This window comes from Schistocerca nitens, chromosome 1, assembly GCF_023898315.1.
Source record: "Schistocerca nitens isolate TAMUIC-IGC-003100 chromosome 1, iqSchNite1.1, whole genome shotgun sequence".
Taxonomy (NCBI): domain Eukaryota; kingdom Metazoa; phylum Arthropoda; class Insecta; order Orthoptera; family Acrididae; genus Schistocerca; species Schistocerca nitens.
Window position 1 is genome coordinate 970,246,606 of NC_064614.1, and position 11,279 is coordinate 970,257,884.

At 39.0% G+C, this 11,279-nt stretch overlaps 1 pseudogene; it reads right to left on the bottom strand.

Moving 5' to 3' along the window:
• Nucleotides 1–9,795: 9,795 nt before the first annotated feature.
• LOC126207812 (5S ribosomal RNA) lies at nt 9,796–9,913 on the bottom strand (annotated as a pseudogene).
• Between the last annotated feature and the right edge of the window lie 1,366 nt (nt 9,914–11,279).

Here is an 11,279-nt window from a genome sequence, read left to right on the forward strand (position 1 = left end):
TTATACTAGAGCATTTGATTTACTGCTCAGCACTATGTTAGCATATCTGGACCTTAAGAATATTTACTGAAAGGTGACTACCACTGATATAATAATTCATAGCTCCTCCAACCATCCCATCACATACAAAATGTTGACTTTCAGGTCATTTTTCTATATAGACTCCATAGTGTCCTACTGTCAAAGGAAGCCTTTGATAGAGAGTTTTACATGAAACACCACACAGATTACAAAAATGGTTATGACTGAGTTTGACAGTGGTATTAATCTTGGCATCATGAGAAGGATAAGAAAAACCAACACAACAGATAGCACTCTTATCAGTGCCGAAAGTCAGAAGGCCACTGGAATCATGTGTCACAAAATTCCATATTTTGGCATTATTTCTGAAATAATTGGGAGGTAGCTGAGGTGTAAAAAAATTGAATCGGCTTTCTTCATTCCCAGAAATGTTGGTATGGAGTATAGGCACAAAGAACATGCCATTTGTTCCAAATATAATGTAACCGAAGTGTATTGTATCATTTGCAATGATTGCTGCATGTGGTATGGTATATCAGTCAAACAGGCAGAAGCTTTAGCACCATGTTTAAAGAACATCTTAGGGTTTCTAGCTCAAAATCCTTCTTGACTACCCACCTTCCTGAGCAGAGGCATTCCATCACCAATCTCACTAGTAACTTAAGAATTCTGCATTGAGAAAACAAGGACTACACTTTAAGCATCCTGGAGGAGATAGAAATTATGAGATTCATTAGTCATTTTCCACAGCAAACCATTAACGGACTAACAGTTGAGATACCATAGCATTTTGGCAAATTTTGATGGCCTAACTTAGTTGACATTATACTCTGTACTTTCTTCACTCAGTCCACTTTATTCCCCTAGAGCATTTCCATTTTCTTCACTTCACCTCTCCAACTCCTACGCATCCATTGAATTATTTTAGCTTCTCCACTTCTTCCTTTCCAGTATGTCTTTAAAGTTTTTGTACATTTACTTAAATTTTATCTACTGTTATTAAGTACCAAAATTTGCTATGGTCTTCAATTCTTTTAACTGCCAAAGTGAAGAATTTTTTAAAGCATTTTTACAAAAGAATAATTTTTAGAATTTGAATGTACATAAAGTTTTTTTCAAGTTTTAAGGTTTATTCAGTAGTTCTGCTGGCACATATGTTTTGTTGCCCTAATATATTTATGCACATGATGTTTTCCTCTTTCACCCTCTAGTTTCAGCATAACTTACAGGCAATATTAACCAAAAATGTCAGCTGGCACTATCATACTAATATTCAACAGTTCGTTTTTCAAAAATGTTTTTGTACTTTTTATTCCAATATTCCTTGTTCTCATTCACCATTCTTGTAATCGCCAAAAGACCACCAATCGTTCGGTCCAGTCCATGCATCATCAGTGAATGCACGAGCCATCCACAGGCAAGCCATTTACCTTCTTGCATCACTATGACAGAATACATGGCCTTGTCTCCTGTATGTAGTTTGTATAGATCAGATAAACAGTAAGTGCCCTTTTCAGGTTCTGCATTTCCACCAATAGCTAATTAGTTGATGATTTTGTCTAGTTAGAGCATCCTTCAATTGAGTGGCAACCACCTCTTGGTTTTTCATTCTGGCCCAAAATTGGGTCTTAATAGTTTTCATTTATTATCTCCTTACCAATAGATCACTATGGTACAACGTGTTTAGAAGCTATACACTTTATTGGAATCTGGCTGTTTTTATTCTATGACATACCGTCTTTTAGCAGTGTTTTGTTTTGATGGACAATGAATGTTGGGTAAAAATATTCTGAAGTATTTCACTCTAATGTTTTAGTCATGTGAGTACTAACATTTTGACATTCTCATGTAAAAGTGTTTAATATATTTAAATTTCTTTTTGAAAACATGTGATGATTTACCATACCAGTGTATGGGATCACGTTGACTCTTGAAGAGGCTTTAATAATTAGGGTTTTGTAAATTAGCGAATGCACTATGAGGACCGCAAATAGTTTGCTGCCTACACTAGAAGCAAACAGGTTGTTACTCCTTCTGAATTTCGTGTTATACAGATGTTCACCTGAAGATGTGGCTTTTAGTGCCATGAAATCAATGATCCAATAATAAAGGACTAAATACAGCTGAAGTGGTTATTAATATCCAAGAAACAAATATTTCTTAGGGGATGAAAGTTGCTTTGGAAATATCTATACAAGAATGCAAAAGGCATGACTTAAGAAAACTTTGGACTCCAGCTACCAGAACTGTTTTGCTCAGAAGTACACTCAGGAAAGACCATGCTTGTATGGCTTTAATTTGTATGAAAAGCTAAGAAGGTGTTGCAATTTCAGGAAAAAAATTATTTATGAAGTCCATATAGTTTATGCAAGTCAAGCAGTGGGTGCTAAGCTAGTGTTTCTGAATAACAAATAACAATAATTAATTTAGTTATTCATTCATTCTTTGCCAAGGTACTCAAGTTGACAATTTATAGGTGAGAGTTCTGGGTGAATCACACAGCTATGGAGGCTGACCAAAGCAGACAAAAAATCCGTGTTCAGAATGCATCTGTATTCTGGACCATTTTACATTATGTCAAGGCTTCATTATAAAGGATATAAAAGAAATTGATAATAAAAAAAATCAAGATCACATTTGACAAGTACATAAAATGTCTTTATATATCTAGTATATAATTTCCATTAATATCTGACAAACAAAATGTAAAAGTTTTTAATCCTCACTTATATGCACATAGATTTCTCTGCAAGAAGTATTTTTAAATTATGTCTTAACATTTGAATTAATTTTATTCCCTAACTGAGCTGGGCATCTTATTATAAGAACTTTTGTTTCCTTAACTTGTAGTAATCATTATGAGTTTAAGGTTTCATTGTCTTGCTAATAATTTTCCTTTCTGTTGATGCGTGATTAGATATGTCTTTGTTGCGAAAGTGAATGTCATTTGATTTTACTTCCAAAATATTCTGATATATGTACAGTGAGTGAACATACTCATCTCCAGAACTGTGTGGGTGATATGTTTACTGTACATATCACTTCCTTTTCCAGAACTGCAAATTTTCATTTTAAGTAGGCAGCGTGTGCATTCCTCCAGATGTGAATTTAGTAAGATACATATTGAAACACAAGTTCATTGTGTACTTGCCATTTTGTGGATAAGGAAGATCTGATTATATTAGATTAGATTCAGTTTTCATTCCATAGACCTAAAAATGAGATGATTCTTGTGGGTGTGTAATATGTCGGGAATAACATAAAAAACAAAGAACATATAAATATAATACTAACTTCCCTGTTCATTTTTCAGGAGAGTGTCAAGAGATGTGGATACATTACAATAAGCTGCAACTGTTAATATTTACAGAACTAATTTACTGATAGAATGAAACATAGTTAGGTACTTTTAATAAATTTATCATACACAAAAGACCTAATCTTGCTGTTGTGACCAAATGCTGTCAAAACCGAAATCTAGTGAACATTTTTACCTAAGACAAACTAACAGTCCCTGTTGAGACATTCATCTATAGAGTAGAAGAAGTTGCCTACCAAAAAGTCTTTCAAACTCTGTTTAAACAGTGCTTCATCTGAAACAATGTTTTTAATGGTTGCTGGCAATTTATTGAAAATGTGTGTTCCTGAATACTTTACCCTTTCCTGGACCATGATAAGTGATTTTAGGTCTTTATGTAGATTATTCTTATTGCTAGTAGTCATACTATGTATTGAGCTATTGGTTGGAAACAGAGACAAATTATTTGCAACAAATTTCACTAAGGAATAAATATACTGAGAAACGGTGGTTAGAATATGCAGTACCTTGAACAAGTTTCTGGATGATGATCTTGAATTTACACAACAATGGAGTGTTATTACATGCTTTCACACTCTAAAAATTTTTGCTTAGTTTGACAGGTTACCCCAAAATATGATCCCATACCACATTGTGGCGTCTTCCGTCATCGTCCAGCACCATGACATGTTCGGATGTTTGAAAGTACAGTGCTGCAAAACTTTCCCGCTGGACGTCAGAGACACTATACACAAGCAACATTTGTTCTATGTTTTATTCTTTGATTGTTGATTTCTGTTCTATCTTCTACTTGTTGGCTAAAGTGTGAATCCAAGTGTGTTAGATATGGAAAAATTTACCGTACTGAACTTTTCTCACGCCTTCGCACAAGTTACCAGTTGCAGTGCATTATTGTCTGTTCCAACCACAGTGTTTTGTTAATAAATTATTCCATCAAGCTGAGACAAGCCTACTTCTCTTATTCAGCCTACAAGCACAGGCAGATGTTAAACCGTCAATCATGGTAATTCAAACAGATACCGACAAGGTGGTGACCCCAACGTGATATCCTGAGTGCACACTGAATTTACGAGAAGTCCTTGCAAGAAATTAAGATGGCGAATCCCCCAGAGCCAACAAATACTTATGTGGCACATCTAGCAGTGCGGCTACCACCCTTCTGGCAGCACAATCCATCCCTGTGGTTTGTGCAAGTCGAAGCAAATTTTTCCTATGTGGGTATCATGCTCGACGCCATGAAATTCACACTGGTGGTCAGCCAACTAGATCACCAGTACACTGCTGAGGTTCAAGACATCATAATTAGTCCACCAGGAATGAACAGCTACGACCGATTGAAAGCAGAACTAATTTGGCGCGTATCCGCTTAGCAAGAAGAATTAATCTGGCAGGTGCTTACCCAAGAGGACATCGGCGATAAGAAAATTTCACAGTACCTCCGTCATCTGTGGAGTAAAGTAGATGCAAGTACAGTCCCGGACAGCTTGCTGCACACGATCTGGAGTGGCCATTACCACCACTAGTGAAGGCAATCGTGGTGTCACAGACTGACGCGTCTTTAGATTCAGTGGCCGAATTAGCCGATAAGATCCAAGAGGCAATGACGCCATCAATAGTTAGCTCCGCCATCGCGGTGTGCACCTGCACGGCGACAGCTGTCTCATGCGTGGATAATGATGTTCTCGCCAACAAAGTGGACTTATTATCATGGAAAATCAGTGAGCTGTTACACTGCCGCGACACGGACAACAGGAACCAACATCAATTCCATAGTCGCTCACGCAGCCGATCATCGACAGCTTCGACTACGACAGGGACAGAACAAACAGTCTGTTGGTACCATCGCAAGTTTGGTGAGCAAGCACGTAAGTGTACGATGCCCTGTGCCTACCCAAATGGCAGCAGCGATCGGAAGTGAGCGCCTCATCCGGTTGCTGTCCGACATCCCGGCGCCTATTTGTAAGTGACCGACGTTCCACCCGGAAGTACTTAGTAGACACTGGTTCCAATTTGTAAATCTTTCCTCGAACCATGCTATGTCAGAAGTGACCATCTACGCCCAGATGCCTCACAGCTGCTAATAACTCTCGGATTACGATGTATGGCACGATGCACTTGGAACTCGGTCGCAGGTTGTGGTGCGCTTTCGTGTGGGACTTTGCCGTTGCGGACGTCGCCGAACCAATCATCGGAGCCGACGTCCTCCTTCCTCGCCCAATACAACCTGCTGCCTGACATAAGGAACGCTCACCTGGTTGACAACACCACCAGCCTAACAACTTCCAGATTCCATAGAGATGCCTTTGTCCACACTGCCAACGTAATTCAGGTAGTGGATGGCGAGTACATGGAGCTGCTGCGAGGATTTCCAGCCCTGATACGACCACCTGGAGCACCTAAGCAGGTAAGACATGATACCGTCCATTATATTGAGACTACTGACGGACCCCCTACCTCTTGGAGGCCGCGACTTTTAGCCCCAGATCGTCTCAAAATAGCAAAGGCAGAATTTGACTGTATGCTGCGTGAAGGTGTAATCTGGCCTTCCAACAGCCCTTGGTCCTCACCATTACATCTAGTGCCAAAGAAGGAGGGTGCGGGGAGGCCGTGCAGCAATTATAGAGCCCTGAGCGCCCGGACAATACCCGATCATTATCCCATACCCTTGTTGCGTGATTACAATTACGCATTGAGTGGTTCAGTAGTGTTCACTATGTTAGACTGTGCAAAGGCCGACACACAGATACCTGTAGCCGAACGTGACATTCCAAAGACAGCCATCATCACTCCTTTTGGTTTATTTGAGAGCATGTTCAAGACTTTTGGACTGAGGAATGTCGCACAGACATGGCAGCACTTCATAGATTCTGTGCTACAGGGTTTACCTTTTGCATTTGCATACCTGGACGACATTTTGGTTTTTTCGTCATCACCTGGGGAACATCACCAGCATCTAACCGAAGTATTCAAGCGATTGGAACACTACAGAATTGTGCTCAATACCTCAAAATGTGTCTTTGGTCAACATGAAGTAGACTTTCTTGGACATAGAATTTCCGCGGCAGGATCGCTACCACTACCAGAGAAGGTGGAAGCCATTTCGTGCATTCTGAGGCCCGCTACAGCCAAGGACACTCTGCCGAACCCTATGGGTGACCAGCTGAAATTTCTCTGCCAACTGCGACAACATGTGGCTCGCCTCCGTCCGCAGCAACCTCACCAACACGGGACTCCTGCCACGTTTGTCCATCATGAATTATCCTCCTGCACACACGTCATGTTACGAATGGAAGGTATTAAAACTTTGCCATCTTGATCAATGGAAACCGACTACAGTCTCCACTGACCACATGAAACCGGCGTATGTCTTTCCAAAAGCAACGATGCCTGACCTACCATGACTTCCACCTCACTCAGCAGTCACTCTGTCAACATCATCGCCGACACAGACGCAGCCGGGGGCCGCAGTTCACCCACCACCACGCACCTCAAGATACGGACGACATGTCAATTTTCCAGCACGCTATTTGGAATGATGCTCCGCTTCCACCATGGAGCCTGCTATGGCGTCTTCTGTTATCGTACAGCACCGTGAGATGCTCGGGTGTTTGAAAGTACAGTGCTGCGAAACTTTCCCACTGGACACCAGAGACGCTATACACAAGCAACATTTGTTCTATGTTTTATTCTTTGATTGTTGATTTCTGTTCCATGTTCTACTCTTTGGCGAAAGCGTGAATCCAAGTGTGTTAGATACGGAATAATTTACCGTACTGAACCTTTCTCACGCCTTCACACGAGTTATCGATTGCAGTGCATTATTGTCTGTTCCGACCGCATGGTTTTGTTAATAAATTATTCCATCAAGCTGAAACAAGCCTACTTCTCCTATTCAGCCTACAAGCACACACAGATGTTAAACTGTCAGTCGTGGTAATTCAAACAGGTACCGACACACATAATAGAATGGAAGTAAGCAAAGTATGCAAGGTTTTTTATATTTATAACTCCTACATCTGACATCATTTGCATTTCATATACAGACTTTTTTAGGTGCTTCAGCAATTCTGTTGTATGCCCTTCCCTACGGAATATATCACAAAGGTGTAATACCAGAAATTTTATGCTGCCTACCTCTTCTATCTGCATATCTTTATGTGTTATACACATGATGGGAGAAAATCTCTTATAGGTTCTGAACTGCCTATAGTGTGTCTTTTCCAAGTTTAATGACAATGAATTAGCTTTAAACCGTTTATTAATGTCAGTGAAAATTTGATTAGCAGCCATTTCTAAACCTCTATTTGACTTGACTTGCCATTTATTTCAATATTTCTGTCATCTGTAAATGAAACAAACTTAGCATCTGTCAGTGTAACTGATGAGAGATCATTGATATACACAAGAAAAAGCAATGGACCAAAGGTGGGACCTTGACAAGCATCACATGTAATCAGATGAAGACTGATTGCTTACTCCAGAGGTATTTCTCAACAACACCCTTTGTTTCTTGTCAGTTATGTAAGATTGGAACCAGTTTACAGCACTGCCAGTGACACCATAATATTCTGATTTACTTAAGAGAAAGCTGTGATTCACTCAGTGAAAGGCTTTTGACAATACAAAAAAATGCCAGTAGCCTCTAATGTATGAGACAGCACATCTACGTTCTCTGTTAATGTCAAATGTTTATCTACAACTATTCCTAAAAATTTTGTGCTACTTACTTCTTGAATTGACTCTGTTTTTCACATTATACATTTCAACGTGGTCTGAAACACTATGAGTGGTACTCATTAAGTTTTTAACTATCACCTCAAAAACTTTTCATAATTACTTTTTGTTTGTTTGCAGGTCTTATCTTAAAATCCTCACACCAACGTGCCATAACGCTCTACTAGGGGAACCCAAAGAAAGGAGGCTGACTCTTTGATAAAGTGGAGCATCATATGGTAATTCTTTTCTGCATTTGAAAAGGAACTATGCTGCAGCAAGCAATCTGTGCTGGTTTGGCAGAAGTGTATGGCAAAAATGCATTATCTTAGGACAGAGTAGCTTGTTGGTTCAGATGCTTCAGTGTTGTCAAACCAATCTTAATGACAAGAAGGATTGGTTTGTGAAACTACAGTTGAGTGGTGCTGACATATGATACTTCTAAGGAGCATACAACTGAAGTTGTCAAATGAGGTTTTTTTGCTCCATGACAACACCCCAGCTCATGTAGCAGAAAACACAGCCACATATGCAGCTTTTGCATTGATCATATTTTTCCCACTAGTATGCCTAATGTAGTGCATTGTTTCCTACTCATCATGCACAAGTTTATTAGAGCATAGCATTTTCTTCAAATCCCATACCATACTGATACAGCATCTCTGTTTGCTTGCGATTGAAGACCACTTGGAAAGAAAGGCTTAACTCCATTTATACAGTTTTCAGGAGAGCAAATTTTAAAGTTTAAAACGTTAGTTTCATTGGTTATTAAAATATCTTTTGTAATTTATGCAGTACATTCAACGACCTTTTCTTTAGGGTTCCTTAAAATATTATTAAAAATTGGACTCTGTAAGTCTTTTTATCAAAACGTCTATTTTTTTTTAATTTTTTGTATAATGCACTAATTAGACTATATAAGTCAGAATGTAATGTGATATTAGGATGATGTTTCACTATAAAACTTCCCTGTAACTTCTTGACAAAAATCTATTCATTGAGTCTAGTCGTTATTGTACAGGATGTTCATGACTAATCATGTTTTAGGTACAATACTGTTTATCAATATTCTGTTTTTATTTTCATTGAACATACGTAAATAATTATGATTAATAAGCCCATGTGTCAACTTTTGTATCTTTAAATCACCTGGCATAATGCTACCAACAATTATTCAATAAATAGTTGCAACACATACGTTAAAAATGTAGTTAATAGGAAGTAATTTCAATTATCTGCATAAATCACAGTTTTTATAACCCGCAGTCTTCATTTCCCACTTTTTACTTATTAGAAAAAAATAACACAAAATGTGTTTGTAAATTCAGTGCTCGAAAGGAATATTTGTATAGTGCTCTTGGGCCCCTGTGTCACAGTAAACCTTCAGTTCTTGCAGATCATGATACTTTTCCTTGGTGAAAGGTAGCAGTCCTGAAACATTGGACATGCGACCTCTTATTAGTATGGTATATCAATAGGTTTGTTATAATAAAGCAGGACCTGCTATTTCATACAATGATATGATCTTACAGACTTTACAGCACACCATCTTCAGGCCACAAGTGGTTCATCAGGACCATCTGACCACCATGTCATCCTCAGCTGAGGATGCGGATAGAAGGGACGTGTGGTCAGCACACCGTACTCCTGGTCGTTATGATGTTTTTCTTTGACCAGAGCAACTACTATCTGGTTGAGTAGCTCCTCAGTTTGCATCACGAGGCTGAGTGCACCCTGAAAAATGGCAACAGCACACGGCAGCCCGGATGGTCACCCATCCAAGTGCCGACCACACCCGACAGTGCTTAACTTCAGTGATCTGACGGGAATCAGTGTATCCACTGCGGCAAGGCCATTGCCATACTGATGTGATCTAATTTTGTTTAATTACTAGGACTAAAGTCTTTACCAGCCTGCCTTTGTAACAGGATGAAGGGAACAAAACTCTTCTTCTGCATGTTCTGATTCCTCTTCCATTCGTCCAGCAGGAGCAGTAACAACTGATGTGATCCAAGATCCATTGTAAGTGTCACAACATATGATAAGCCTTGGATGGTGACATTCTATCTTCATCTCCTTACTAATTCACGATGGGAATGGACAGTTTGGTCAGTATCTTGGTTGCAAGATACCTTACTTTGAACATCTGCTCTTTCCTTTCCATCTGTTGCAAGTGTGAGTTGTGTCTCTAGAACTTTGAAAGTTACAACAAACTTATCACAAGTACTGCCTACATCACTTCGAGAGAAAGAGAAAGAGATATTAAATTTTGTATTAAATATGTGATATTTATGTGATATGGAGTGATATGAAGGCCTTTTGACAAAGAGACAATTCTATCACAGTATTGTCTCTCGCTATTCTGACCTTATAATGAAATGTATAATCATGCAAAGTAGCTACTGTCTCATCTCTGTGAGGCCTTCGGCATTGTATATTGTCAACAGAAACCAGTGCTGTCAGGTGACAACTTTGCTCATTCCAGCCCTTCAGCAAATTGAAATTAGATATTAATGTGGACTTCTCTGCATCTGTTAGAAAATCAGTACACTTCTTCTTGCAGTTACAATGCTCTCCTATTTCATCTGACATTGTTCTTAGCATTTTAGATACTTCAGATTGTCTACCATAGCTCTTTCTTTTTCTAGACTTACCATTGAAGTTTGACTCTGGATAGTCCATCAGCAGTTGAAACATTGATATCAGTAGGATTTTACATGAAATTTAATTCTATCTGCCACAGCACAACATGCTGAAGTGATTGTGAAGGCTGCTCTGTGTTAGCGCAAATCACGGCACGAAATTCAGTTCCACCACACCACAAAGCAAAGAAGCTAATACCAAATCTGCTCAGTGATAGCTTCTAGAATAGATAATAAAGATCAACAGTGACATTACATTTAACAGTGTCAACAATGAGACTTCCATAAAAGGAGACAAAAAAATCAATACTGCTCAGAAATCTGGACCTGCTGGACTTCACTCTTTCTTTCCATGTATTGGATGGGCTTGACCCGTTTTCTCTGTGTGCACCATATTAAAATCTGGCTATAACTCTGTGACTATACCCATCACATTCATTTAAGTTCACCCAACTGAAAGTACATCTGATGAACTTCATAATGATACCACTAACTCATTTTCATGAGATTTGGACTTAAGCTGTTCTTTCTGTATAGTTTTCTATTTTTCATGGAGCCACACACCTTAAACAGGTCCAATAAAG